The sequence below is a fragment of the Pinus tabuliformis genome, chromosome 3_2 (assembly GCF_031772625.1).
Source record: "Pinus tabuliformis cultivar Carrire ecotype Pingquan chromosome 3_2, CPIR1, whole genome shotgun sequence".
NCBI lineage: Eukaryota > Viridiplantae > Streptophyta > Pinopsida > Pinales > Pinaceae > Pinus > Pinus tabuliformis.
Window position 1 is genome coordinate 470,316,722 of NC_142302.1, and position 15,071 is coordinate 470,331,792.

At 38.2% G+C, this 15,071-nt stretch overlaps 1 pseudogene; it reads right to left on the reverse strand.

Annotated features, from left to right (window-relative positions):
- Positions 1 to 15,071, reverse strand: part of LOC149181330 (xylan glycosyltransferase MUCI21-like) — an 81,507-nt pseudogene that overhangs the window by 23,333 nt on the left and 43,103 nt on the right.

The following is a 15,071-nucleotide window of genomic DNA, read 5'->3' on the forward strand; positions in this document are numbered from 1 at the left end:
AACAAAAGTGGCCAATCTCCTGCTTGAAACTTCTTCTCCTTGATATATTTATCATACCATTTAGCCCTTTTCTGTTGGACTAAACTAGTTCTTTGAACTGCATCTTGCCTGATTTCATCGAGCTCATTGAGTTTGTCCAATCGATGTTTCTGTGCTTCTGATAAATCTAGTCCCAATTGGACTGCCATCTTGAAGGTTTTGATTTGAAACTCTATAGGGAACAAGATTTGCTTCCCATAAACAAGCTCATAGGGAGTATGTCTTGTTGTGTTCCTCCATGTGGTTCTGTAGGCCCATAAGGCTTCAGGAAGCCTTTTTGCCCAATCTCTTCTATGTAGATGTACAGTCTTAGTGAGAATACCTTCAATCACCTTATTGTTAGATTCAACTTGACCGTTTGCTTGTGGATGGTAAGGAGTAGACTTCCTATGTTTTATCTTGTATTCTTCCACAAGTCTCTCCACCATTTTAGATGTAAATTGAGAGCTTGATTTGCCATTATTTCTCTGGGAACAACAAAATGAGTGAAGATGTCCTCAAAAAGAAAATTAACTACAGATTTTTCATTAGCAAAATGTAATGATTTTGCTTCTACCCATTTGGTGAAATAATCAGTGCATACCAAAATATACTAATTTTGTTTAGATGGAGGATTAATTGGTCCAACGAAATCCAAGGCCCATTTTTCAAAAGGTTCAATGAGTACCTGAGTTTGTAGTGGCATTTCATCTGAAGGAGCAAATTTCCCTACCCTTTGACAATTGTCACACCTTTTGACATATTCTTTGGCATCTCTGAAGATGGAGGGCCAATAATATCCTAAATGAAGGATTTTATAGGCTGTCCTCTTGTCAGCAAAGTGTCCACCAGAAGGTTCATCATGGCATGCCTTAAGAATTTCAGGAATTTCATCTTCTCGAACACGTCTTCTAATCATGAGATCTGGACCTGTTTTATACAATTCATTAGTAATCCATGAGTAATTTGCACTTGTTTGAATGATTTTTATTTTCTCCTTAGGAAACAAATGTGAAGGTAATTTTCCTGTGACTAAGTAATTAGCAATATCTGCAAACCAAGGAGTTTGAGTAGTTACTGCAAAAAGATATTCATCAGGAAATTTATCTTCAACTGGAGTGTCATCTTTGATATTTTGAATTCTAGACAAGAAATCAACAACTGTGTTTTGTTTTCTAGGTCTATCTAAAATAGTGATGTTGAACTCTTGCAGGAGTAATAACCATATTGTAACTCTGCCATTAGTAATCGGTTTATTCATTGGGTTCCATGAGTCATATATTTTATAAAGTCGAGGATATTGTAAAACAAGAACTACCTTATAATGTCCTGTAATTTCTCAGTCCACCAGGGCTTGTGATTTGCTAAAATGAAGATGACTTGGACTTTGAGATGGTAGGAGGTTATATAAAGAGGGACTATTACATCTGTGAATTTGTGGAAGAGGTTGTTTGTGTAGCCCCCTGTGGAGAACATCGACGTTGGAATGAGATGGGTTACTTGACATTGCAGGGCATGTGTGAGAATTGTTCTTTCAAGAGACAATTCATCCACCGAGGTCATTGTGTGATTCTCCCACTTGCGCATGTAGGGTTTGATTATGAATTTCTCTTCCTGCTGCTGTCCTGATGGAGGGGTTTTGGAGACTAGGAAGAGGGTGGAAGAGGTTAGGTGAGTTTGGATATCGCCTTTCATGATTAATACATCTGTTTTGTATGAGGATTTGTCGTAGATTAAGGTGCTTTCCCTAGATCAAGTTTCATCTGCGATTAACAGGCATAACCCAGTTCAATAAATATTCTGGAGCCCATTAGGTACACTTATCAATTAATAAGCAACAAATTTTATATAACAACCCCATTCAATCAGATCTCTCGTAATCCATTATCTCTAGTTAAGAACTAACAATTTTATATTTAGTTAGGAAAGCCACTTTCAATTGAAATTAGAAAAAAGAAAAACATGCCATTTTAAATTTTAAATAGGTCATGTTTCCATATGTAAATTATAAAAAAAAAAGCATTCACGTATTGAACAAGCAAAAATTACTGTATCAATATCTAAAAAATAATTTTCAATAATATAAAATTTATTGTTTTGATTGGTGATTTTCATGTGAAATATGTAGTTTGGGGTTTAAATTCTCCTGATTGGCCTTGTGGATTATGAGTGACCACACTTGTGATTGCACCTAATGGTTATAGTGGTAGCGGTTGGAATCAACTATGTGTCACATTGGTACAAATCCTGGGTACAATTTCGACTATATATATATATATCTATCTATATATAGATATATATATATATATATATATATATATATATATATATATATATATATATATATATATATATATATATATATATATATATATATATATATGGGAAAGCCACATCCACAAAATATTTGTACCAGGTAAATCCACCCAAAGGGATCACTTTGTGTTGGGGACCCTAACACCTAGAGAATTGAACCAATGACCTCTCAATAGAAAAAATAATCCTTAGGATATATCTATATATATATATAATTAAAAAAATTAATCAATATTTTAAAAATAAATATAACTATTTTTTTTTGTAAGCTTGGTGGTACCTTTATATTAATTTTCAGAAATAAAGAAGGTTACATCCATATGTCTGAGAGTTAAGTGGCCTCAACTTGCCCAATGGGAAACCAGGTCTGTTGGCCACCTAACTGCAAAATATGCCATCCATAAGAAAAAAATAATAAGTTTGTCCAGCCATGCTATATATACCTGAGAGTCTTTATACTTCATATTCTCTAAATAACGATAAACATAACTGATAATAAGTCTAAAACTATAGGACTAAAGCATTCAAAATGAAAAACATGGGTGCACTGTCACTGTTCATCATCAACAAAATCCACCAGAGTGGGGTCCTTCAAAGTAGAACTAGGTAGCTTCGAGTGGGGTATGAAAGGGATGTGCTACTCAATTCAGCTCAACTGACCACTCCGTTGTTGCAATTGGAACTGAGTTTTTTGCAATTCTTTGGTGAAATTTGAATGCCCCCGAGGGGCTGCATGCATGTCAGAAGGACACTGTTCTAGAGCTTTTGCTAGAATGCTCTTCATCATCCAAAATAAGCGCACTGTCTGCTTGTATTGAGTTACTCTTCAATGAGTATGGCCTAGATTTGGGGCCACTGCTTGCCACTCATCCATGTCCAAATCAAAGTCTTCCACAGTTTGTCGGATTTCTTCTTCCCACTCTATGATCAAATGCCTAATCAGGTTGAAGTTGTTGGCATGGTAAGCTTGGGTTGCTTCGCCAATTATACGCACTTGCACCCTTGTCCCGCCCCAGCTACCCCACTGTAAGAGATGGGTTGGCTTCCTAATGACAGAGCTGCCTTTCTTTGCCTCCCTCGTCCTTGGCTTCCACCGCCATTATTCTTTGTTCCCTTCGCTCGAGCCATTGTGCTGCCACTTCCTGTCAATTTCTTTTCTTTTTCCCTCATCCCATATTTCTACCAGCCAAGGGACGCAGTTTGGGTGCTTGACGCTGCCAAAGGTCAGGCCCACACTACAAACCTACTTCAAATTCAAATGACACCAACCGAGTAAGGAGCCCACTCCATTGACTGCGAGTAATTGTATGCCAACACAGGAATATAATACCACTGTTTTTACATGCCTTCCTCTACCTAGTGTAGAGCTTGAACAAACTGGCCATGCCAACTATTACCAAGCCATCAGTAGTATAACAAAAATTTTCAACAATAATTGACTTCATTAACCAAACATAGTAACAAGAATTGAAAGGGGATTCAAGCTAGTCGTGGGACTGAGCCCATAAGCCGTCGAACCCCTTGCTAAACGACCCCATACAGAGTGTCGAGGCTATGGGAATCTTGACCCGTTTGTCCATAACCGACTTCAATTTCTCAACATCAATCCTTACCCACCACCGATACCCGAGATGAATTCCATCCAAACAGAGGTTCCCGACCCAAGATATTCGAGTCCACATGACCGGACTGACCCATAAAATGACCAACAGGGCTTCTCTACCTTCACCCTTCTACCATCAAAGGGTATATATGGAGTTCCTTGAACCCCTGGCTCTCTCTACATCGAGGAGATTTGGATCCCCCCCCCACCTCCCCGATTCTCCGCAGACCCAACCCCCTGTCAAATCTTCCAAACCTGAGGGAGGGGAATTTCAGCATACCCTACTCTCTACCATCCTGGCCTTGCATGCACCCATGAGAGACACACATATCCTGAACTCTACTCACACTGGGACAAGTAGAACTTTGGACACAAACCCAACCTGGAACCCAACGAGGCCATGCCTATGGCCCTTCCAGAACCCATCACCCCATAGCCCGTACACATTCAATTCCCTGACCCGAGGCTAAATACATTGCTCCCTTCTAACTAAAATTGGAGAGTTAAGGATGATAACATACCAGGAATCACTACCAATTACTGAGGACGCCGACTATTTCCATCTGTCCCAAATTCCCCTCAAACACCAATTCCACAGGAGCATGAGCACCCACACTACTCTCCGCAACAATCCAAGCATAGTATTTCCCTCTCCAACTGTCGTTAACACTCTGCCACCCTCATGCATTAAACCTTGCATGCTTGCCGCCACTGCTCCAAGTGCTGGTTGCATGCAGAGGGTGGTTGTGACACTCTTAAAGAGCCACATTAATCTCTGGGCCCGTATGAGCCCACTAATGCTAGCTCACATACCGATTAAGGAAAAAATAAATATAACTAAAAAAATTAAAAAAAAATAAATTTAAAAATAGAATTTATTTTGAGAACAGGAAAATTTAACAATTATCTAAATTATAGAAAAGAATGAAATGGATACTCATAACAATGTTTAAAAAAATCAAAAGGATCTTAACTCCAAGAGTTCGACGAATGATTTTCTTTCTAAGTTGTTTGAGGTTAAGTTTCCAGAGGCATGTTGTGCCTAGTGGATGGCATTTTTGAAATAAGTGTATATGGTTTTGATTAAACAAAATAACAATAAACATGTTGTAATTGACGAGTTTATGGTAATTATGAAATAATGTATGTGGTTAGGGTTAAAAAAAAAAACAATATTTTAAACATAAATTTCAATTATATACTAAATAGTGTAACAATTAAATTAAATGTTAAAAATGACTTTCACTTATTACCAATCAAATATGGTTCAAAGGGGGAGAAAATGAATATTATTTTGAAGAAATAACCCTAAACAATATCCAAACTATCTATCAAAAATGAGATAAAAGAATCATTTCAAACAATTATTTTATTTATTCAAATAAAAACGATAGCCACTTTTATACCAATATAAAGAAAGTAAGATAAATAATTAATTATCACTAAAAGTTACACCAAAATAACACTATTTTCTAAAAAAGACTCAAAAGTAAAATTAAATACAATTACAAAACAAACCATCAAATTAAAAATAAAAGAATTACTTTCAACACCATATCAAAAACAAAAACAAATTTCCAACCAATGTCTCTAAAAAATACTCTATTAAAAAATAAAATAATGCAAGGGAGAATGACAACTTTTAACAACATCCCTTTTATAATAAAAATAAAATCCATTGTGATTTAAAATATTATTTTTGATATTTATTAAATTTCATATTTTTAAAATTCAATTATCAATTTCAAAAATTAAAATTAATCTAAAAATAACAATATATTATAAATATGAATTATTAAAAAAATTATTATATATATATATATATATATATATATATATATATATATATTGTCAGGCCAGGGTAACTCCAGAATGAGCGGGAGAGAAAACTGATATATTATTCATTAGCTAACTCATATTTATATACATAAATACAACGGATCAGTTCATCTTCCTGATGACTGTCCAATTCACCCATCCATTTCGGATTAGGTGTCAACATTCCCCCCCTTAATCTGAAGGGATGTTGGTGAGTCCAAGCATCGTTCTGAATCTTTCAAGCTTTTCTCTTCCAAGCGCTTTGGTGAAGATGTCTGCAATTTGCTCGTTTGTGGAACAATGACGGAGATGGATTGTTTTGGCCTCAACATGATGTCGGATCAGATGATATTTAGTATTGATGTGCTTAGTACGATCATGGAACTTTGGGTTCTTGGCCAACTTTATTGCAGATGTGTTATCAATCATGAGTGGAGTTGATTGTATTTGTTTTACTTGCAAATCTTCAAGAATTTTCCTGAGCCACACAATTTCTTTCGTTGCTTCAGCTGCTGCCACATATTCTGCTTCTGTTGTGGAATCTGCTGGTACTGATTGTTTGCGTGATCTCCAGGAGACAGCTCCTGATCCAAGACTCATAGCATATCCTGAAGTAGATACCCCAATTTCTTTGTCTCCATCGAAGTCTGAATCAGAGTATCCAATCAAGTTGAAGTCGTCCACCTGTGTATACTTGATTCCAAGGTCTTGAGTTCCCTTCAAGTACCTTAGAACTCTTTTTGCAGCAGACCAATGTCCCTCACAAGGCTTTTGCATAAACCTGGAGAGGATTCCAACAACAAATGAAATGTCTGGTCTGGTAGTAGTGAGGTAGATGAGACTTCCTACAAGCTGTCTATACTTTGTTGCATCCTCAAATTCCTTTCCTTCAATAGATGTGAGCTTCAAGTTTTGTTCCATTGGAGTACAAAGGGGATTGCACTCTGTCATGCCAAATCTGTTTAACAAATCTCCAATGTATTTCTTTTGAGAAAGAAATATGGACTTTGGATGTTGGGTTACTTCAATGCCAAGATAGTAATGAACATAGCCCAAATCAGTCATTTCAAATTTTTTTCCTAATTCTTTCTTTATGGATGCAATATAGCTTTCATTGTTCCCTGTCATTAAAAGATCATCTACATATACCACAAGATATACAACTGTTTTGCCAACTTTCTTGACAAATAAAGTTGCATCATCAAGATCAAAATGATTGAAGTTGAGTTTCAGAAGATGCTCAGTTAGTTTTTCATACCAGGCTCGTGGTGCTTGTTTGAGGCCATACAAGGACTTCACAAGTTTGCATACTTTGTGTTCATGTCCTTTCACAGCAAATCCTTCAGGCTAGGACATAAAAACATTCTCTTTTAGATCTCCATTCAAGAATGCAGTTTTTACATCCATTTGATGGACTTTCCAACCGTTCTGAGCAGCTAGTGCAAAGAGTGTTCGGATGGTTGCCCATTTTGCTGTGGGGGCAAAAGTTTCCTCATAATCGACCCCTTCCTTCTGTGCAAAACCTTTTGCCACAAGCCTAGCTTTGTGCTTGTCAAGTGAGCCATCAGCTTTGTACTTGTTCTTGTAGACCCACTTGCAGCCAATTGGTTTGGTTCCAAATGGAGGATCAACCAGCTTCCAAGTGCCATTCTTTATGAGGGCATCATACTCCTTCTGCATCGCTTCTTTCCATTCATTATGAGAAGCAGCTTCTTTGAAGGAAGTTGGTTCAAAATCTGTAGACAAGTTCAATTCACAATCATAAGTAACATCCATATCAACAGGTGAATTAGAGTTATCTACATCACCTCCATCTTGTCGGTTTGTATTTCTGGTTCCTGTTTTTCCAATTTCATCAGGATGAACACTTTCAAGTGTCTTTGTCAGCCACTTTGGGGGACCTTTCTGAGATGGTCCAGGCTGCTCTGTTGATTTAGTTGGGTCTGAATCAAGATTGAGTCTCCCAATTCTATCAATTACATCACTTAAAGCATCATCCGTTGTTGGAGTGTCATGCAGGGGAGATTGTTCTTCAGAAGAAGATTCCACATGTTGATCTAGTATAGGAATCCCCCCTTCAAGATGTGGAATCTGATTATCAAACTCTTGAAATGACTTTGGTTTTGTGAATCTATCCAAGCGATCAAGTTGCCGCTCAACAACACTGTCAGATTTGAATGATTCAAGAAAAATGACATCTCTAGATAAAACAAACTTTTTATTTACTTCATCATAGAGGCGGTATGCTTTAGATGTGTTTGAATACCCCAGGAAGATACACTTACGACTTCTAGCACCAAGTTTGTTTCTATGTACCTTTGGTATTAAAGCATAACAGGTGGAACCAAAGATCCTGAGATGTTTTACCGAAGGAACATGTCCATACCACAATTCATAAGGAGTCTTGTTTCTTATAGCACTAGATGGACATCTATTCTTTATATATGCAGCACATAGAACAACATCAGCCCAAAACATTGTCTTTACATTTTTGAAGAAAAATCGTACCATATTCAAGATTGTTCTATTCATTCTTTCTGCTACACTATTCTGTTGAGGATTATAAGGCACAGTTGTTTGATGTTTAATCCCATGTTGGCGAAGATAGTGTTCAAATTCATTTGATGTATATTCTTTTCCATTATCAGTGCGAATAGACCCAATATGAGATTGTGCATCATTTTCAATCCATTTATGAAAATTCTTGAATGTTTGAAAAGCATCAGATTTGTTCTTCAATAAATAAACCCAACACATTCTGGTGTAATCATCAATAAATGTCATGATATATTTATTTCCATTTGCAGAAGGAACAGGCATTGGACCACATAAATCTGAATGAATGAGTTCAAGCTTCCTATGTGCTCTTGAATGTGAATCATGAAAACACTGTTTGCTATGCTTTCCTAGAATGCAAGCATCACATTGCTTATGTTTTCTAGGAATTGTAGGCAAACCAGCAACACCATTTTTCTTCAACAAGCGGAGACTATCATAGTTTAAATGTCCAAATCTAGCATGCCATAATAAACTTGATGGAAGTGTACCTTCTTCATGATGAGAAATATATGAGAAATGTTGTGTATGAGAAGAGGTTCCTTGCAGTTTAAGAAGTCTTTCTTCTTCTATACCCCTCATGACAAGTGAGTGGTCAGATGCCTTTCTTACCTCAAGCTTGCCATCAAACATATGAATGGAGTGACCTTGCTGGCGGATGTGGACCAGGGACAACAAGTTTCTCTTGAGCTGTGGGAGATATAGAACATGATCCAGAAGAAAGTCTAGAAGACCAGGCAGTTTAAGCCTGATTGTGCCAAGCCCTGATGGCTTGATTTTTGACTGATCTGCAAAGTATACTGCTCCATCAACATTGTCAGTGAAATCTTCAAAAAAATCTTTCCTATGAGTCATATGACAGGTTGCTCCTGAATCAAGCAACCAATCATTTTTCGAAGAAGCAAGTGAAGCATTAAACAAATCTTCATTTACTCCAATGTTACATTGTGCCTCAATATAGTGAGCGGATTCAGGTGCTTTACCTTTGTCTGTGTCATCAGTTTTACCTTTCTGCTGATTTCTTCTCTGCTCAACTTTGTCCCATGGTAGCTTGCATGTAGAAGCATCATGTGATCCATTTCGTTTGCAGCGAATGCAATGCAGATCTGCCTTTTCTGCTTGAGGATGTCTGCCCCCCTGCCTCTGAAGTATCTTCCTCTTCCTCTTCGTCCACCTCTTCCTCTTGTAGAATCTTGAGCAGGATGCTTTTCTTTATGAGCAAGGCAAACAGTCTCTTCAGAAGATTCAGGGACTGTTTTCTTTCCAAAGGCTTTCTCTCTTTCAGCAAACTTTTTCACAAGAGAGTCAAAGGTTATATCTTTAAGATTTCCATTTGCTTGTAAAGACTCAAGATAATTGGAGTAGGTAGGATAGAGTGCTTTGAGAAAGGCAATAAGAGAGATATCCAGCTCAACCTTAGTGGATTTAATATCATGAATTATAGACTTTATTTCAGATGCAACATCAAGAGGATCATTATTTTTCAGTTCAAGAGTGAAGAGTTTAATCATGAGCTGAACAACTTCAAGTGCAGAATGTGTATCATAGAGTTCTTTCAGCTTTTGTAAAGCTTCAAAGGCAGTGGAATAGGATGAAATATGACGACTTACTTCTTCATTTACAGATGCTGCGATCAATGCATAGGCTTTGTTGTTCTTGTTTTCCCAAATGGCAAGTTCTTATCTGATGTAGGCTGCACAGGGTCTTTGTCTTCTTCTCCGACACACACTCCTTTCCACAACTCATTGTAGATGAGGGTGTGTTTTACCATCCGAGACCATTCAGAATAGTTCTCCTTGCCAGTGAGAACTATTCCGACCATAGAAATGATTGAATGCATTCTGTAAAAGAATATCTCTGCCAAAAAAAAACTTCTGTTGATAAAAAAAACTTCTGCTGAAAAAGAAAATCCTTATGCCACAGCCTTATGCACTTTATTTTCTTCCTACGTTTGATAGAAGCATCAGCATTTCTCACTGCAATATTACTATGTTTGAAAAATGCACAATGGATCACTTCACTTCATTCTATTAATATATCACTTCAATATATTAAAAATGCGCAAGGGATATATCACTTCAATATATATATCAAAACTATTATGAAAGCAGCGCAACAAAACTTTTGAATGATACAAATACTGAACACTTTCAACTATCTCAGCAGCTTCGTGTCAAGAATGCATGGAGAACGACCCTCTCGATCCTTTCCGTTCCAAGTATAAGCATCTGTGTGTGCATACTATAATATTCAATGTCTATACAGCTGACAGCTAATAACTCGTTTCAAATATATGCATACAATAATATCATCATACAATATCTTTATGCCTTGGTCCCGCTGAGCATATTTTGAAACATCAAAGTTTATGAGAGAAATATGATTGGCGCAGTTCTCAGGAACTTGTTCCCGTAGAGCTCAATCTGTTCCTGTACTTAAAAATATTTCAATAGTATCTATAGAGACTAAGCTTCGCTATACAAGAGAATATGTATCAACAAGGGTACCGAAAGAAAGCATTCTTGAAGTAAAATGCGTGGTTCCATCTAAACTGCACACGAGAGAGTAATAAAAATATTGCACTGTCGCGCCATATAACATTATATGTCCATCTTCAAACAGCTTCAGCAAATCGGAAAAAAAAAAACGAGTTTGAGCCAACAGTCCCTTATATTAACTCCTGCCAATCATTGAATCCATTCATGGTATTCATAGCTCTGCTAGCCGAGGCCTGAAATTACGTGTCGGAGGTCACCGCGTTTGAATCAGATCCATTCGCAATGGTTCTCCCAACCAAGAAATTGCTGGGGGTGAGGAATCCTGGTAAGAAATGCCAGAAGCGGAAGCAGAATAAAAATCAGCTTCAAGGATTTCTGAACAATGTGGTGGATAGTTTGAAATCCGTGGCCAAATCATTCAAAGGTGCCCATCACACGGTGTTTAGAGTGCTAGCAGAATGGCTGGAATTGGACCGGGTTTCCCATCAAAGGCAGGCACTAACAGACAAAAAAGAGAGTACAACTGTTGTTACAAACGCCATTTTGCCGCCCATGGTGGGTTGGGATTTGAAGATGCAGAAGAAGACGATAGTTTTAGATTTGGATGAAACCCTAGTTCATTCAAGCGAAAAGCGTGAAGCGAAAGAGACCTTTCAAAAAACTGGGAAATGTGAGATCAAACGTCCTCAATGAAATGTAACTGATGCGCAGAGAATTAAACAGTCAGAGCAGAGCAGCGCTCAGGATGTCAGAGCAGAGCAGCGCTCAGGAGAGAGCAGCTCTCAGAACAGCAGGAGTTACAACTATTTCTGGGACCTGTGCTCTGATACCATGTCAGACCAGGGTAACTCCAGAATGAGCGGGAGAGAAAACTGATATATTATTCATTAGCTAACTCATATTTATATACATAAATACAACGAATCAGTTCATCTTCCTGATGACTGTCCAATTCACCCATCCGTTTCGGATTAGGTGTCATATATATATATATATATATACTTTGTAAATCGAAGGTTTATTTATTAATAAAAAAGAGAGTATATAAATGTTAAAATGCAAGTGGTCTCGAGCTTATTGACTAATTCTATCATCATATTACAGAAAAATAAAAGAAGAATCAGCTTAGAAGTCCATAGTCTGACATGCCAAAAGCATCAGAAGACAAATAGAAGCAGAAGGACGCCTGTGACCACACTCAATCATTAGAAGTAATTGACACCAGGTTATACGACCCAATCCCTGGAGGGGGAGGGGGGTGATATGAACACTAAACATGTTTCTCAAAATAAACCAACTACATTTCCAACTTCTCGACCTTTTCTGCAAGCAAATTTTGTCCCCGCCAAACCACCATAATCCTTTCTTTGAGATGGCATTGAAAGTAATGCAACTGGTTTAACGTGGCGATGACAACCTCATGCTCTTCCTTTCTGGTCCTGTTGTATGCTTCCGGGCGATCTAGAATCGACTAGAGTAGGACATGATGAGAAACCGAGCGATTTTGTTGGCCAACAACTCCTGCACACCCCTGTCTGCGACTTCGACCCTACAAGCTTGCTCCATGCCCATGATCCACACTTCCATTCTTACCACCGCTAACAACCCAAACACCCCTCACGGAATGTACACCTCTTTGACCACCTCGAGCTCTAGATGACGTCCTCATCGCAACCCCAGCGACACACCCTCCCTACTTGCTCTTGCAACAACCCTATCCCCTAGTGTCATCTCTAACTCGTTGCCAAAGCCACCTTGTTTGGTCGAGATGCCCCTTCGTATGGGTTGGGAGTGAGAATTATGCGGTGCAGGTCACATGGCGAATGCCCAGGAAGACGCCCCCAAGACAAGACCTAAAACACTCTTCACCACCTCTCAACAAGCTGTGAAGCAAAGAAAGCCTAATACTAGCCCCGAATTATCCAACAAGAGCCTTCCCCTTGGACTGTTAGCCACTACACACCAGCTAGGAGGGAGACAAGCTCGACTGCACCTAAAATATCTTCCTCTCTACTGTTAGGGGAAACACTTGGAAGCAGAATCATGGGCCAAAAGACTTCACCCCAGAGCACATAACCCCGAGAGCCTAACCCAAGGCAATTAAAATCTAAAACAAACACCAACAGGCCCCCTTGTGACCTCCGAGACCGAATTCTAATTACCCAATTATGCGTCTCAGAAGTCTAGGATAAAACTAAAAAGAGTGGGGTAACCAAAATACTCCATGCAGACCAAAGACCTAGCCACCACTCCAAACATAGAAAACACTCAGAGAAATATCTATCAAGCACTACAAGTATGGATACTAAGACCAACCACCTTACCATGAAAATTTCCCACAACCCGCTAATGGAGGCAACAAACCAGGCCCAGACATACAAACTTGAAGCTTTTGTTGTCTGTTCATAGTGGAGGGAACAACGACATCGTTTTCTCCACCACTCCAAGACTACCCGAGGGACGAAGAAACTAGACAAACTACAATTGCTTGGACCAAAATATACTAGTCTCCACACTGCCATCTCAATATATCCTACCACAACCCCAAAATTTGCCATTAATCCCCTTGACTTACCAGCACATCTTCCCGCAGAGGATGAATGAAATCTTGCATGCCTTGTTGTTCCTTTCACCTTACACCTTACATAGTAGGAGGTTAGATGATCTGTCCTCCTCCCCATGTGCCGTATAATATTTTTCATTGCCCACACATCGAGCATGTCTCAGAGATCAACATTCCCATCGCGAAATATTTATTATATTTGAATATTTAAGAGTTAATTATTAATTAAAAAACAAAATATTTAAGATACAGAAAGGAAAAAAACAACTTTAATAATTTTAAAATATACAATGAAAAAAAAATTGATTCCTCATGCTCTACAATCAAGTATAGGATAGATGTGTAGATGTTAGATATAAATATTTTTTAAATTCAATTTTTCTTTTTATTAATAAATTTATCAAATAAAAGTATATAATAATCGTATATATATATATATATATATCACATTAAGATATATAACATACAAATAGTACTTAAATAAATTAACATCCATTTTACCATATAAATTGAAATAATGATTTCGTAAATATATTTAAATTTAATTAATAAACACATAAAAAATTAATATTTGTTGGACACCTAATCCTCAATAGGTTAGTGTGGAAGCCGAATGGATAAAAGGAGTCCAAGAGACCTTGGGATGTGAAACCCAACGGTCACAACAATGTACTATAAATGTATATCAGTTGTTAATAAAAATTGTACTTTCATGATTTATCATTAATATTTCTCTTGCTGCCCATGTGTGTTTAACATGGTATCAGAGCGGGCGATTGTTGGTCCTGCTCCAATTTGAGCCACTTGTTTTGTGGTCTCTATATATATGTCAGTTCTGCGTTACCTGACCTCTGTCTGCCATATTCCTTTTACCTGGCTCTCTGTCAGCTAGAAGGTGTTTATCCATGAATGTTTGTCTGTTTGCCATATACCATTTATAAAACCTGCGCCCTGCTCTTCTGTTGCGCTGTCATCCTGACCTGATTTGAAACGTTTGCGCTGTCATACTGAAAATAGTTGAGCGCTGGCCTGACATTGAAACGTTTGAGCGCTGGCCTGACATTGAACGCTGGTCTGTCATATGCATTCCTATTCCTAAGCGTTGTCCTGACTTGAGCACTGTCCTGACTGAGCGCTGTCATAAAACAATAAAACGTTCCCCTGAACGCTGTCCTACTTGCCTCAACACCTCTGTCCTCTGAAATATCTCTCGAATGTTTGGACTGACCCAACTGCGTTTTTGGTATAGTAACGCTGCGTTGCTCTGATCCGAGGAATCCTGTAAAGTCTGCGTTTGTGGCATAGTAACGCTGCTGGTCTGAGCACTGTCCACTGAGCATACTGTCCTCTATGATGATGCGTTTAACTGCGCTGGATTGAAATGGAAATCGTGTTGGGATCAATGGCGTGTTGCGGTGTTACGCTGTTGAATTGACATACGCTGGTTATGAAAGTTTTGAACGCTGGTTATGAACATTTTGAATGCTATTTCAAACAAATACGTTCGCTGCTGTTTCAAATAAGTTCGAACCAGTGTTGAACTACACATTTCCCGTGTACCTGGAGGCCGGCGTCCATGGAGTAGGCCTTACCACCGAGGGCGGTACTGCTGGCGGCTTGAATTTCCGGATTGGTCACGGAAAGCTCCCTCGTACTTGTTCATGTGATTCATAAGTAAAGAAAGGAAATAATAAACTCG